Source organism: Cibotium barometz, chromosome 32 (genome assembly GCF_041138505.1).
Source record: "Cibotium barometz isolate CiBa-2024 chromosome 32, ASM4113850v1, whole genome shotgun sequence".
Lineage (NCBI taxonomy): Eukaryota > Viridiplantae > Streptophyta > Polypodiopsida > Cyatheales > Cibotiaceae > Cibotium > Cibotium barometz.
The window spans coordinates 24,264,893-24,279,032 of NC_141077.1; the positions used below are offsets into that span (position 1 = coordinate 24,264,893).

The window sequence follows — 14,140 nt, forward strand, 5'->3', positions numbered from 1 at the left end:
TTTGATTAAAGGCTTTCATTGATTTCACTAGTAAAAGCATAATGCCCTCGTCTAGTGAATCATCCAATGTGAGGCATTTGAATATCAAGAAGATCATTAAAAATTAAAAAAACCCTGTAAAAAGCACCAAACAACACTACTATGAATATGGCAAGGGATGGGGATTTGGATTATCTGACTTTCTGTGCCACAACATGCACATATGTGGAGAAAGTAGCTTCTATAATATCTAGTGTTTGAATCCTTGTATTGATTTCTAAGTTGTAAGAGGATTAGAAACTGCCACACTGAAATCACTATCAATTGGTATGACCTTCCTTATTTGCTATCATGACTACATTTCACATCGAGGTTCAATGGGATAGGTTTTCACACTAGGCAGGTTAGAGTCGAGTTCATTCTAGTGAAAAAAGGGTTATGAAACATAACCAACGGAACAGAAAAAATACCATGAGAACAGACATGGGCTCCTAAGGATGAGAACCCAATCCGTTCAAAATGCATTTAATGACAAGAATGTAGGCTCCCACATTGATGCAAGACCGACCACGACGACGATAAGGAGAGTTCGATGCAATATCGAGATCCAAGTCATAAGCTATGCACGACTGCCTATACCCTTGCGTAGAGTACTGAATGACAAGCATCAAGCAAAAGCATTAAGAGTTTTGTGTCATAGTTGAATGGACAATGCACCAATCGAGAAAGGAGAGAGAATTTGTGTTGCATCCTTATGGCCTCCGGGACTTCCTTCTTGACGCTTCCTTACGATGACCCATAGTCTACGTACCTGCTGCTGCTGCTGCGAACCGACATCATCACTTGGCAAATGCGCTTCTGTTAGCATTTGCCTTCAATTGAACGAGCCCTGGTTCTTGGAATTCCCAGTGATGGCTCTCCACTCGTTAGACCTAGGCAAGTAGAGGATGGGCACCGTCATCCACGTTCAACCACCGTAATTCACACGTAAGACCATCCTGATTGGCAACAAGCAATCATGAAATGTCATCGTCATTTTCAAAGGCACTCTTTCATTGTCACCAAAGATGCAATGAGCACCTGCAAGATCGCCAAAGTGTTTGTGATATTAACGAACACAAAGATAAAGATTGTTTTCCATTGATAACTTCATTGCTTGCTTCATTCAAAAATATGCATATCTACAAGGTGAAGGAGGTTATCACTCCTCTATACACATAATAGGATATAAAGGGTATGAGTGAAGAGATGTGCCTTAGACTAAGGTTAAATGACCATATTGTTATAATGTCCATGTGCATGCCCTAATGGATAATGTGTGCATGTGACCATTAACAATTAGGTCTCAATGATAATTATATACATCTCACATTACAAATGATGAGAATTTAGGTGAAGCTTTGGAAATTCTTGATAAACTCTTTCAGAGAAAAAGGCAAACACTCCAAGATTAGCCTTAAAATGCAATGCTTTAAATTAGAAATGGAGGCCTCTCATAGTTTTCTAGCTCATATGAAAAGCATGCTTGTGAAGATTATGGACATTTGGTCTCTCATGAATCTTCTAGATCCCTTCTTGGATGACATTGAGGAATACAAAAGAAACAAGAGAAGACTAGAATCTGTGAAGGAGAACAAATCCTACACCAGACGAGAGAAGACTTAAATCTGTGAAGGAGAATACTACACTGACAATAGATCCTACACCAAACAAGAATTTCACAAAGAAAGGCTACACCGACTTAAAGACAAAGGGAAATAAGTCATGTGGATTTTGCAGGAAAGACAATCACATTGAATCGAATTGTTTTTTAAAGGAGAGCTCAAAAAGCCTATCTAGCAGGAGAAATCTCAAATGAAGAAAAAGAATACAAAAAGGAAGCCTTAGGAGAGGCTAACTATGTCGAAACAGCTTGGGCTTTCTAAGTAGCCTGAGGACAAAGCCCCCACCATGTTAAAACCTCACCATCTCTTGACATAAATACTTAATCCTAAATCTTGTAAGAACCATTAGGGATTCTCACATGATCATCTAGCATTGTCATCATAGCGGGTAAGACCTAAGGGCACATTATTGTAAACATAACTAGTACGTGTAATGAGTCCCATAAATGCCATCATAATCATGGTGATGTAGGATTGTTATAGATTTTGGTTGAGGGAGGATTTGTGGGGAAAATTCCTCACCTTGTGTTATGGAGATGGCATTGGTAGTGGTAGGCTCATTTATCTTTAGAGTGCTTTTTCAAAGATTGGAGTGCTTCTTCCTCAACTCTTTGGCTACATGCCCCTTCTTATTGCACCACTAGCATTTTTTACATTCTTATTCTTTGATTCAAAATTGGATACCAACTCTTTACCTTTTGCTTTGTGTTAGCAGCAGAGAAGGAAGAATCTTTATCATTGTGTATTTATATTCTCAGCTCCTCTAGCAAAATGGAGTTGGAATCCTCAGAAGTGATAGTCATGGATTGTACTCTTGTGTTAAGGGATGTTTCCAAGCTATCATCATACATGTGGGGTAACACCCTAATCCTCAAAACTGACAGCGTGAATCATACTCTTGTGTCGAGGGATGTTTCCAAGCTATTATACATGTGGAGTAACACCCTAGCACACCTTTAAGCAAAGCATTTAGTGGTGAGAGTCATGCTAATTTCCACCATTTGTTCCTAAACTTCATTGATCCTTGTCAAAATTACCTCCCCTTCTCCAAGCTTCTCGGCTAAAATTTGTTTCTCTAGGGATGGTTATCTCATTTTGGTTTGTAAAGAAAATTTTAGAAGCAAGAGATAAATGTGTACACGTGCTATACAAAATACCATTCATAATAGCATATAATGTATATGCATGCCTATGCCTCCAAGGTACTTAAAGAGTAGGTTGGTGTTGTAGTCAATCTTAGATGGGTTCCTAAAACCATCTCTAAGAGGTGTTAATAATCAAGACTCTGAACTCATCTTTAGCTCTTTGGTTTGTGCCATCTAGCTTTGCGTTCTCCATTAGCACCCATTTCTCACAATCTAGTGTCAACTAGACTTAAAAATTGATTGTCACCCATTTCTACATCCACGACCAAAGAAAGATTACTCATGCCTACATCGATTGTCACCCATTTCGACATCGACCAAAGAAAGATTACTCATGCCTAAAGACAAACCCAATGGCATATGTGAGAAAAAATCCATTTTACACTCACACTCACACTCACATCTGCACTTGCAACCACCTCACACTCCCACTCCCACTCATATATGCAGTCACACTCACAACCACCTCATGCACTCGCACTCGCACTCATGTGGAGTCGAGTGGCATTAAATTTAACACTCATACTACTGATTGGAACCGTGGTGTTGGGGCAAGTAGTGGGGTGTTACAAATGGTTGTTATATTTAATACAAAAAATGGGAGCTTTACTTAGGCTAACATACATTTCCCTACTTTCTTCTTGTATATCATTCATGAGATCTTTTGAAATTGAGGGCTGGCTAAAATTATAAAGTGCAAGGTTTTTTTTGCCAATGAGAAAACTCATTTTCGAGCCACATAAATGGAACCTTTAATGGCAAATTTCCATTTTCCATGTTTCTAATGAGTGCTCGTTGTTGCTTTAAAAAACACTTCTACCATTGTAATGAACCAACACCAAAATACACACATCCACACTAAATGGTCTCCTTAGAGAGAGGAGGAGGTGGTGGTCTCGCAGGAGGGAGAGAGAGGAGGAGGTGATCTCACAGGTGGAGGCAGAGAAGGGGGGTTGGTATTGGTTGGTTGAGAAAGCACATTTATATATATATATGTGTGTGTGTGTGTGTGTGTGTGTGTGTGTGTATATGTATGTATACATATATATATATATATATATATATATATATATATATATATATATATATGTATGTATGTATGTATGTATGTATGTATGTATGTATGTATGTATGTATGTATGTATATATATATATATATATATGTATGCATACATACATACATACATACATACATACATATATATATATATATATATATATATATATATATACATATATATATATATACATATATATATATACATATATATATATACATATATATATATATATATATATATATATATATATGTATACATACATCTATATATGTATACATATATATTTGTATATATATATATGTGTGTGTAGATACATACATATATATTTGTATATATATATACATACATACACACACACACACACACACACACACACACACAATATAACACACACACACACACACACACATATATATATATATATATATAGAGAGAGAGAGAGGAGGGGTGAGGGAGTTTAGGGTTTGGTCAGGGGGGTGGGGCTTAATCGATGGGGTGGTGTGGGGTGTGGGATAAGAGAAGAGAGAGAAAAGGGTGGAACCGCTACTATTGGGGAAGTATCTCAAGAAGGGAAGAACCTTATGGTTTCTGTTAATGGAATTGAGGATGTCACTCCTTAAGACATTGATGCTAGTGGATCGGCTATTGGCGAAGTCCTCTCACAAGAACGGAAACTAGTAGCTTACACTTGAAACTCAAGGATTATGAGAGAAACTATGCTACTCACGACCTAGAACTTTGGCTATAATTCATGCCCTTTAGCTATGGCAACACTACCTACTAGGTAGGAAGTTCATGCTTACTACAGACCCTAAGAGCTTAAAGCGGATTTTTACCCAGCCAGATCTTAACATGAAGTAAAGGCATTGGATAAAGGTCTTATCAGACTTTGATTTTGAAATCAAATATAGAGAGGGAAAAGATACTGTAGTTTGCAAATGCATTGAGTAAGAAGTCCTTGATTTTGAAATAAATATAGACAAGGCAAAGATACTGTAGTTTTAGATGCATTGAGTAAGAAGTCCTTTGTGGCTGCAATCTCTATGTCTGGTAACCCTTTGCTTAAGGAAGTGAAGGACAAAATATCCTTAAATGAGTATTTGGGAATATTTTATAACTCATGGCCCAAACAACTCATTCTAAGAAAGAGAGAAGGATAATAATAATTAAACCAATTAATTATACTCTTAGTGATGGATGCTTATTCTAGGGTGTGCATACCAAACATCAAAGAGCTAAAAAATCGAATCATATACATGAAGCTCATGATGCATCATTAGCCAAATATCCAAGACATGTGATGATGCTAAATGTTCTACAAAGGAGTTTCTTTTGATCGGGATTGAAGAAGGATATAGTAAGGTATCACACACAATGACTAGCTTGTCAAAGGAATAAGGCTGAAGAAGTAAAGATACCAAGTAGACTGATTGTGAACAAATTGTTATGCCATCCCAGAACAATTAGGAAATTCAACTAGTTAGAATCCTTAGCTCTAGAGAATGGATTCGCAGAATAGAGTCATTAGGCAACATCTAGTTTAGCGGAAGGACTTTAAAATACAGTTTCTATATTGAACTCTCGTCTTTCTACATTATCCCTCCACAATCCACTTTACTTAATCCACATTCCATTCAATGTGTATTCATTTTCATCCATTTACTCATATCGACGACACATTATTTTCCATACACATTCACGCCTGGGAAGATGAGCTTAAGTTGTATCAAGATTTTCCCTACCTATTTTCAAGATGAGGACATCTCAATTTCTTTAAGAGGGGAAGGACGCAGTGCGCTCCTTGAACGATCATAGTTGATGGCGAGGTAGCATGTGGATTGAGAGGGGGGTGAACCTGCAACCGTGAGAGGACGCAATGTCTCTCATGATGAGTTAAAGCTCGTGATGGTGAGATGTAAGAAGACAAGTGAGGAGATAGTCTACGCCAAGGGAAAATAACTATTGGAACTTAAATTGTCGGCTCCCAATTGCATCAGGTTAGCCGTTTCCTCCATATATGGACTCAGTACCACATGTCAATTAAAACTCCAAATCCTTTTCAAAATCTTTTCAATAAATTGGAAGCGTAATTTAAGTCGATTTCTATTTTTAAAGAGTAAGTTAAGCAAAAAAAAAACTTTGGAAAAGACCCCCATTCCGATATGATGATCGGTTTGGGGCAACCGAGTACTCCCCACCCGGGGCAACTGACTCTAGAAATACTTAGAGATCGGGGCAACCACCTTCGTTGGGTAACCCTCCATAGGGCAGAGCGAGGGTTCTTTCTAGTAGTTACAAGCCTGAGCTGGAAAGGTCTTCCATAGAAAGAAGAGGGTGAAGGGGAAACTTCTCATTCTACTATGTGAGTGATTCTTCACTACAACGATTGTAAGCTCTAGACGGTTTTGTGACTCAGTGAGCCGAGGTATTGGAGATGGATGAAACTCAGGACACCGAGGGTTTCAAATTACAGTTATTCTTATGATGAATTTATGTAGAATAACTTAATTAGAAAAGAATGTATGCATTAAGGGATAAAGGAACCTATGCACAAGAATAATAAAAAGAATCATGATGTAACTTTCACATCAGTGAAAACAATGTGAGGTAAACCTCATAGATAAACTATTCTAGTCATTGGGAAGCGGGCAGTTGGGTGGACCTGATGAGACGGATGTTTCCTTACGAGAGGCTAGAAATCACAATGAGATCCTTGACATATTAGATAGGACCCCCAACCCTATGGAGATCGCTTATAAATTGGATTGTCCAGAAGAGGCACTGATGAGATAGCTCTCACAAGGTGTTGGGATGGATCTTACCGAGTGAGGTGCCTCCCTATCCCTAGTGACGGGATGGGCGGTATCTTACATATAGATGGTCCTTATTGATCTGGATGACCTTCAAAATATTTTTGACAAGTTCAAGAATTGCAAGCTCATGTTACTCAGAGTGCGCAACAATGGATCGCATTAGGTACTTTTGGGACATATCCTCCTTTTACTTTGGAGGTGTACTCCAAGGATAAGGAGCGACACCTAGATTTTGTTAGAGCCTGGGTGAGTCTTTGGGAAACACATTTCACCATTCGTCGATACCCTAAGAAAAATAAAATAATGATGGTGGAAATGTTTTTGTGAGGCCTTGCCTTCATGTGTGTGCCTTCATGTGGTGTCAAGTTCTCAAGGGTAAACACATGGCTCCAAGGACTTCGGAGGGCTTCAAGATTGTATTCCTGGAGACCTTTACTAGAGAGCCAAATGAAACTGCAGATTTTTGTTAGCAAGGAGAACTTTTCAAGCCTTCATTCAGGAGTTTCGGGAGCTACTTTAGATCTCCTAGATCAATACTTCCACCTATTTTTCCTCCAAGCATTACCTCGTTATTATCAAAATGAGGTAAGGCAAAACATCCTTTGAGGATGCAATGCACTTTCCACCTATCTATGATGATACTGAGACTGTTGCACAAGGCAAGACCTTTGGACTAAAAAAGTGCAATGAAAAAGAAACCCCCAAGCAGTAGCACTGGTAGTAGCCTGTTTGAGGCCTAGCGGCAGCCTTCTAAGGCTGCATCTTTTGAGCAATCAAAGTCAAAGTCTATGTCACATGCACCCATGCACTGTGGTACACGGTGACAAACTGGCTCATCACAACAGTGCAAGAATCATGTACAGAAGTAGTACCTTTTAGGATTTATTTATCGTATGTCCTGACCCCTTTGTGAGCCCAGCTTGAGAAATATGTCAGGCATGAGATACGTAGGTCAGTCTCCCAGCCTTAGAGTGTCAGGTTAGTCCTCTTAACCCGCTGTGGAGAATTCAACAAATGTTCATCATTCAGATGCATGTAGATGTTAGCCATAGCAGTAGATGCATTATAGGCATTTCGTTGCATAGCATGTAGATGGGACAAGCCCCAAGGCAGCCCCCAAAGTGTGGGTTAGCCTTGCAACAAGGGTTGGAAAACCCCTAGCCTTGCATATAGAGACATGTGATAGCCTTTTGGAGGCCATTAACAGTCAGCTAGGTCATGGTAGGCCTGGACAATAGTCAGCCACCAATGCTAGACAGCTGTCGGCCAGCTTAGGTGGTAGTCGGCTAGAAGATGCAGCAACCCAACCTCAGATCTTAGCAGACTAAGCATTATATGTTGGTCGGGGCAGTTTCTTCAAGCCAACATGTAGAAGAAGCAGCCGACTGGCATCATGTGGCCATATAAAAGGGAAGGACCAGTTCAGTCCATAAATCATCAATCATAATTAGAGATTATTGTCAAAAGTCAAGCATGTGTGCCTAGGATCTCGCCTGTGTATACTTAGAGCCCTACTTATGCTCTCAGCCTAAGGCAAATAAGCTCAATCTCTTGCACACCTTTCCTCATTCTTGGGCCGATGTATTTCTCTCGAAGATAGCTTCAAAGTCACCTAAAGCTTATGCACGTCTTCCCAACGTTTGATCGCTTTGTCCTTGCGTTTGGCGGTCAGTCAATCAATTTGTCCGCTTAGTCTTGTGGACACAGTTCACCTTGTATACAGTTCTCCAGAAGAAAAAATAAAGCAAATACTCCAACTTGCAGAACATCGGTGTCGTCTCTACTACATCTCTTTCGTGGGTAATTTGGGACCCCATCGGTGTCGTCTCTACTACATCTCTTTCAGATTCATGTATGTTTTTTTAAAGTATTGCTAAAGACTCACTAAACTCAGGTTTAAATAAAGGATTGCTAAAGACTCACTAAACTCATGTATGTTTTTTTAAAGGATTGCTAAAGACTCACTAAACTCAGGTTTAAATAAAGGCTTGGTTGTTTCACACGGTCCTAGCTTGGCGCATGCTACATTGGTATCAGAGCTTGGGACATGATTCAACCGGGCAACCTAGGGTGAGGGCATCCAGTGGGATGGTAAAGTTGAGATCAAGAAAACCCACTCGCCCATCCTCAATGGCATCAAAAAGCTTCGAAGACATCCTTAAAGAAGAAGAACCATTCGAAGAAATCCTTCCGCAAGAAGAAGAAGAAGACAACCAAAAGCTAAAGGAGCAGATACGGCAACTCCAAATTCAATTCGAAAAAGTGCAGCTGGAAAAAAAACTGGCAGAATTGCAAGGAACCTTGGCCCACAGCAGGAGACACCTAAAGAACAAAGTTCCTCAATGGAACAGTGGTGTCGATGGATGACTGAAAAGGAAGAGCGAGACTCTGAAGCAAGATTGGCTGAACAACTGGCAAAGAAAGCCAAACGCAAGGCCAAAGGGGAGCGATTGCGAGCGTAGCTCGATGCGAAGGCCACCCACGAGCAACAGGCCTGAGAAGACTTGAGGGACCAATTCCAACAGACACTCCGGACTCTGGTAACTTCTTTCCACCCTTCTCAATCCTCCACAACCCCAGCCATAGCCTCAACGACAGTTATCTGTGCCTCATTGAACTTCACTAAGTACGGCAAGTGCGACCATTCAGTTGTGACTCAGTTTATTCACCAGTTTGTTGCCCACTTTCCTCTTTCAAAAATCACAGAAACCCAAGACAAAGTCCATTTGGCAGCTCCACACCTCACAAGTGATGTAGTTACTTGGTGGCAACATTGGTCCCGTTTGCACACAGATTCCTACACGGGCTTACCGGACTATGATTGGGACACTTTTGTGTTAGATTTGAAGACCAGGTTTCTACCTCCACAGTAAATGACAAATCTTAAAGATGAGTTCTACAAACTCACCCAGAATAGTTCCCCTGTGCTCACCTACTCCAACAAGGTGATCACATCAGCTCAATAGTTGGGAAAATCCAAGGAGGAGAAGCTCAAGCAGTTCATTTGGGGATTGGATCCAAACATTCGATTCCCCGTTTGAAATTTTGAACCTCAGACATATGACAGGGCTTTGACTCTTGATGACATCATTGATGAACAAGAGCACCTCCATATTCTTCTCCGATATTCTGGGTCCATGTGATCTCGAGGTCAACATGGTGAACATGGTGGTGTGTAAAAAATGCTTGAAGGATCCACTTGTTGTAGGTGCCACCTTCTAGTGATTTATAGACTTTCTTATGAGTAAATGCCAAAGGTTGTAAGCCCCTCATGACCCTTAATATATAGGCATTGATTTTGGGTGAGTATCCCCACACAAATGGCTTATATAGTCACCAAAAGCTCTCCAAATCGCACACTAGCTATGCTTAAACTTACAAGAAAAGATTAGAGAAGAGAAGCAAGAGACACCCGAGCTTAGAGGAGGGAACTGCCTTTCCAAACCCTAGCAAGAGATACCCAAGCTTAGAGGAGGGAACTGCCTTTCCAAACCCAAGTCTAGAGGAGGGCATTGACTTTCCAAACCCTATACACACTCACAAAGGGTTGCAAGGGAGATACAAAGTGTAGAGAACACTCAATACTGTTGCACAAATGGAAACGTCCCTTACAAACATGAGAAAAATGACTTATATACTTCATAAGTCATTTCTCATCGAGCCACCCGCCATGGAGTAAGTGACCAGAGGGTGCCTATCTCCTAGTCTAGCTTTCTCATAATACAAACTTGATGCCCATATTTTGTAGACAATTCCAAAATAATAGCAACATAGCAACCTTGATTAAGAGTGAACAAGTGTGCAGTTGGTGTGAGAGGAGAGAGTTTTACATAGCTAAGGCTTTTTCTAGCTTTTAAACTTCCCCTAATGACATGTGCATCATAAGTCAATCTCACTAGTGCTTACTCTTTGTTCATTAATTATTATGTTGAAATATGCATGCCTATTTACACAATTTTGCAAAGTAGATGCAAATCATGAGCAAGGTAAGGTCATAATGATTGTCTTTGTCACCACTCACAATTTTAGAGGATGCCCACTACCTTAGTTTATTCACATGTGATTGTACCTTTGATCACTTTGCTAGTGCACCAACTTGAGTGGTGTCCTCATCGCTTATGCCCAACCTCCAAATCTGATACATGTGAATCCACAGGTATGGGCAACTAGGTTTATGGTATTTTTTGAGAGCTAGAGATTAATCACATACATAGATCTTCAGTAGAATGAGCCTTATAAATAGGCTTGAGGTTACAAAGATGATGATCGTTCTTCTCCAATATTCTAGGCCCATGTGATCTCAAGGTCAACATGGTGGTGTGTATAAAATGCTTGAAGGATCCACTTGTTGTAGGTGCCACCTTCTCGTGATTTATAGACTTTCTTATGAGTAAATACCAAAGGTTGTAAGCCCCTCATAGCCCTTAATAGATAGGCATTGATTTTGGGTGAGTTTCCCCACACAAATGGCTTATGTAGTCACCAAAAGCTCTCCAAATCGCACACTATGCTTAAACTTACAAGAAAAGATTAGAGAAGAGAAACAAGAGATACGCAAGCCTAGATGAGGGGAATGCCTATAAGAGATACCCAAGTCTACAGGCCATTGACTTTCCAAACCCTATACACACTCACAAAGGGTTGCAAGGGGGAGAGAGACAGTGTAGAGAACACTCAATATACTATTGCACAAATGGAAACGTCCCTTACAAACATGAGAAAAATGACATATATACTTCATAAGTCATTTCTCATCAAGCCACCCACCATGAGTAAGTGACCCGAGGGTGCCTATCTTCTAGTTTTAACTGGCTTTCTCATGATACAAACTTGATTATTTTGTAGACATTCCCAAAACAATTGCATCATAGCAACCTTGATTAAGAGTAAACAAGTGTGCACTTGATGGTTTGAGAGGGGAGAGAGTTATATGTAGCTAAGGCTTTTTCTAGCTTCAAAACTTTCCCTAATGACTTGTGCATCGCAAGTCGATCTCACTAGTACCTACTCTTTGTTCATTAATTATTATGATCTCACGAGGATCTCACTAGTGCCTACTCTTTGTTCGTTAATTATTATGCTGCAATATGCATGTCTGTTTGCACAATTTTGCAAAGTAGATGCAAGCCCTGGGCAAGCTAAGGTAATAATGATTGTCTTTGTCACCACACAAAATTTTAGACGATGACCACTAACTTACTCTATTCACATGTGATTGATCACTTTGCTAGTGCACTAACTTCAGTGGTGTCCTCATAACTTATGCTAAACCTCCAAATCTAATACCTTTTCCTCCTTGGAAGCTATGTCCGGACACTCCAAAGTTTTCTTGCCTTGGGTTAATATAAGGAAAGACATTTAAGATGCTAGTTCCTTGACAAATTTGACTTCAAAGAGAGTCTAGATTTTTTTAGGACGAGAAGTGTCAAGAGTTAGATCTTAAATATTTATAAGATCGGTGAATCAATCTATTGGGTTGCTCCCAAAGGGACCCCAAATCATCCCCAAAGTTGGTGGTCCAAACTCTACCAAAAATACCATAAACCTATTGGTCCATACCTATGGAGTCACGTGCAACCCATCTACCTTCCAATGCCTTGTGATGATGAAAACTGGTAGAATCTTTCAACAATTCACCAACCTACCCAATTGGGTTATGCCAAAGTCTAATCTTCCTCCCTCCCTCCTTCCCTCCCTCCCAGGTAGAAGTGAACTCCCTCTACAAAAAGGAACAACTATGTCAACTGAGAGCAACAATGTAACCTAGCAAAGGTGCCACCAACTATGTCAACTGAGAGCAACAATGTAACCTAGCAAAGTACAGTCTTCAATCAGTATTCCCATGAGAAAGGTAAGGCCCAGCACCCTTCGAGCAGCTTCCAAGGAGGAAAAGGCAACCCATCTACCTTCCAATGCCTTGAGATGATGAAAACTGGCAAAATCTTTGAACAGTACACCAACCTCCCCAATTTAATCTTCTTCCCTCCCAAGTAGAAGTGCACTCCCTGTACAAAAAGGAATAAAGAGTATGGAATTGAATATGATCCTTCCTGTAAATGGATGGAAGTTTAGGTTGTATCCCGGACTCCACAAGAACCAAAGTGGATCTCGACTCCATCTCCTCTGACAAAGCTTGCTTCACATGGGCTGGCTCCATCCTTCATCAGCAGCACCCAAGAGTAGGTGTGGGTTCTGGCATGAAGGTATGTGAGCATAGTAGACAAATCTTCATGGATAAGAGCCCCAAGCAGATCGATCAAAGTCGACCTTCGAAGTAAGTATGAGTGTATGTACAGTGGGAGTGTGATCAAGTGCCTGGAGGGAGCTGGCAACATAAGAGTAGCATTGGGGAAGAAATGGCAGTCCTTATCCCTTGCGGAGGTGCAATGTGACCGTTTTCCAAAGCTTCAGTTCAATGGCTCTGCTCTTCTCTGCAGCCAGCCCGCCTCCGAGAATGACCTGTTGTATGCAGTGACAGTCTTGAGTGGTGCACAGCACCATCATCAACACCCAGATGCAAGAAGCCTTAGAGGGACCGGTCCCCCTTTTGCCTTGCCTCTACACGACGCAACCTGAGTGTCCGGACACAGCTCTTCTGCGCCAAGAGTGTGGCCGGCTCAAGCCGTGTGCCAAGCGCCTGCGCTTGCGCTTGGCTACACTTGCCACTTCCGCTAGCAAATTACAAGCAGCAGGCAGGCAGACGATGACAACTAATTGCCTGCAAGGCTCATATGAGATGGGGAAAAATACCTCGTGCGTCGCCCGACTGACTCTGCTGTGGAACGTCGCCCGACTGACTCTGGTTTCCACAGCAGCAAGAAACAAAACACCAGCACCAGCAAGCAGAGAGAGAGAGAGAGCGAGCGAGCATCCACATTGGGTCTTGCTGTTGGGAGGGGGGGGTGCGCCGGGCCTCTGAGGCAGTGCAATACAGAGGCGACGCGCGCAGCCCCCGGGCAGCAAGCTGCCGGGAGGGGGCTGCCCCCATGAAAGAAATTAGGTTAATATCATGTGGCCCGATGGGCCACGTATCAGATATTAAACTGATAAGAACAGATACTACACTTGATCTTAGCCAAAAGGCCGAGAAAGGTATGACCTTGAAGGCGCTCACCCCACACCTTTTATACCAGCGCTTTCCTTTCCTGCCGCCGTGTGGGATAAGTTAACCAACGTCCTTCTTGAACCCGCTCTCTCTATCCTCCCCACCCCCAAAGGTTTTTGCCTCTTGTGCATCTTGCTTCTTGCATTACGTTGCTCGGGCCGAACTTCCGCGGAGTTGCATGATGCTCATTGGTTCGGTTTGTCTTGGCCGCCCGCGTACCCAAGTAGCAACCTCGGGTGTGGTGTACTTCCTTTGTTGTTCAAAACCCCCCTGAAACAAACCTAGGGTGGTGCAAAAAGTGTTAATGAAGCAAATGGTATCATTCATTTCTGATGTTGGAGGACAAAGTTTTCCTTCTCAACAGATCCTTGGT

General features: G+C 41.3%; 1 non-coding gene across 1 annotated transcript; it reads right to left on the minus strand.

The window, feature by feature from the left end:
• Positions 1-13,559: 13,559 nt before the first annotated feature.
• Positions 13,560-13,758, minus strand: LOC147619995 (U2 spliceosomal RNA). The gene has a single exon (XR_015261814.1). It is a non-coding gene; the product is annotated as a U2 spliceosomal RNA (small nuclear RNA).
• Between the last annotated feature and the right edge of the window lie 382 nt (positions 13,759-14,140).